The sequence below is a fragment of the Lolium rigidum genome, chromosome 6 (assembly GCF_022539505.1).
Source record: "Lolium rigidum isolate FL_2022 chromosome 6, APGP_CSIRO_Lrig_0.1, whole genome shotgun sequence".
NCBI classification, from domain to species: domain Eukaryota; kingdom Viridiplantae; phylum Streptophyta; class Magnoliopsida; order Poales; family Poaceae; genus Lolium; species Lolium rigidum.
Genome location: NC_061513.1, coordinates 96190083 through 96192511, shown reverse-complemented (window position 1 = coordinate 96192511; position 2429 = coordinate 96190083).

Genomic DNA, 2429 nt, shown 5'->3' with positions numbered 1-2429 from the left:
TGATCTCGTCATGCTTCTTCTTGAGCTCATCGGGCGAGATCCCGCGTACGTGACCGGAGTGTCTTCCGCCATCTCGGATGTAGATGGCGATGTCGTGGATGTCGTGTTGTCCCACCGGGCGTGCGGGGGTGTTGGCGGGAAACCCCGCGGCGGAGACGACCGCCGTAGAGCCGGGAACAACTAGAGGCTGCCGGCTGGCCCGATCCTACAGAGCGGCAGCCGCAAAGCCTCTACAGTCGCACGCGCCAAGTGTTTATCACAAGGGCGTGCCACTGACCTATACCTGGTCGAGGAAGGTGTGGATGATGCCTCGCTTAGTTTCTGCAGGGCACACACGTAAACGTTAAATACGAGCCTCGATCGGCTCTCGAGGTTATCCTGTGAATCGGCTCAAAGAGCCGATCCACCATGATTCGGACGAGGTGTCCGAATATATGGTGGTCCTGCTTGATCAAGGTAAAGCTAATGAGATCTCGACGATGTAGGGTTTTCACCGCATAATCGGATCGTCCTACTCCAGGTTGGGCCTCGCGGCCACGCACGGTGATCGTAAGCCGATCCTAAACAAGGCCTAAAAACCAACACGAGGTTGATCCTCGGAACATCCTGCTTAGGGCCAGCGAACGACACCCTACGTGCCATCTGGATCCTCCCCCCTTTGTAAGGCCCTAACTATTGCGAGATATTAAACTAATCCTTGTAGAACAAGGAGCAATCGTAACGGATCAGATCTACTAAACTATGATCAAGCGGGGTGCCGCCCCTACACCTAAGATAGGTGTAGAGGGCGGCTAGACATCGCAAGGGTTGCACTACGAAAGCATGTAATATGAAGAACAATGCTAACCCTAACATGTCTAAGATAACTACGTTGCTCGCCATCAAAAGGCTTCGATACGAGCAACGCATGAACAACGTAGGCGGGCTTGTCTTTGCCTAGATCGCAAGATGCGATCTAGGCGGCATGATCGCTACTGGTAGAAACCCTCGAGACGAAGGAGTTGGCGATGCGCCGAGATTTGTTTGTGGTTGAACGTTGGTTGTTGTTTATTCCATAAACCCTAGGTACATATTTATAGTCCAAGTGGACTTTCTAATGTGGGCGTGCACTAAACCGGCACGAGATAAAAATCTAACTTCTAAACCGATATATACAATTTATTATATTAAGATACACGGGTTACCCAGTCTAAATTCTCCGTGTGGCGTAGGCCGTCAAGGTTCCTCCATATGCAATCTCCCAAGCCCATCTGACCGCGTCCACCTCCCCGATGGCCAACCGTGATAACACCTTCAACGTGCTTTGGCCCTCCGGGTTCGATAAACCTTTGGTTTTTCAGGAAAACTTGTCAGGCGCATCATACCTTCCTCTTTGGGGTTCCCAACGAACGGTGAGTTACACGCCACTGGCCTAAGTCAACGAATGGTAGCTGGCACCTAACCCCTTGCCGTGACAAACTCAAAGAGCTGGCCTCCCATGAAGGACGTTATCTCTACTCTCAAAGAAGGTAGATCATCCCTCTTTCTTTGTTTACACATGTATTTTTTTTAGTTTATTTATGGATGACACTCCTCCAACCTTTTCTTACACAAGCCATGGCTAACCGAATCCTCGGGTGCCTTCCAACATTCACATACCATGAAGGAGTGTCTATTTGTAAAATTAAGTTGCTTACTGATGAATCAGAGCAAAACATGTGAAGAGAATTATTAATGAAGGTTGATTAATTGGGGGCTGGGAACCCCGCGCCAGCTCTTTTTGCAAAATTATTGGATAAGCGGATGGAGCCACTAGTCCATTGGTGAAAGTTGCCCAACAAGAATGAAAGATAAACACCACATACTTCCTCATGAGCTATAAAACATTGACACAAATCGGAGGTGATAAATTTTGAATTATTTAAAGGTAGCACTCAAGCAATTTACTTTGGAATGGCGGAGAAATACCATGTAGTAGGTAGGTATGGTGGACACAAATGGCATAGTGGTTGGCTCAAGGATTTTGGATGCATGAGAAGTATTCCCTCTCGATACAAGGTTTAGGCTAGCAAGGTTATTTGAAACAAACACAAGGATGAACCGGTGCAGCAAAACTCACATAAAAGACATATTGTAAACATTATAAGACTCTACACCGTCTTCCTTGTTGTTCAAACTCTTTACTAGAATTATCTAGACCTTAGAGAGACCAATTATGCAAACCAAATTTTAGCAAGCTCTATGTATTTCTTCATTAATGGGTGCAAAGTATATGATGCAAGAGCTTAAACATGAGCACAACAATTGCCAAGTATCAAATTATCCAAGACATTTTATCAATTACCACATGTAGCATTTCCCGTTTCCAACCATATAACAATTAACGAAGCAGTTTCAACCTTCGCCATGAAAAATAAAAGCTAAGAACACATGTGTTCATATGAACCAGC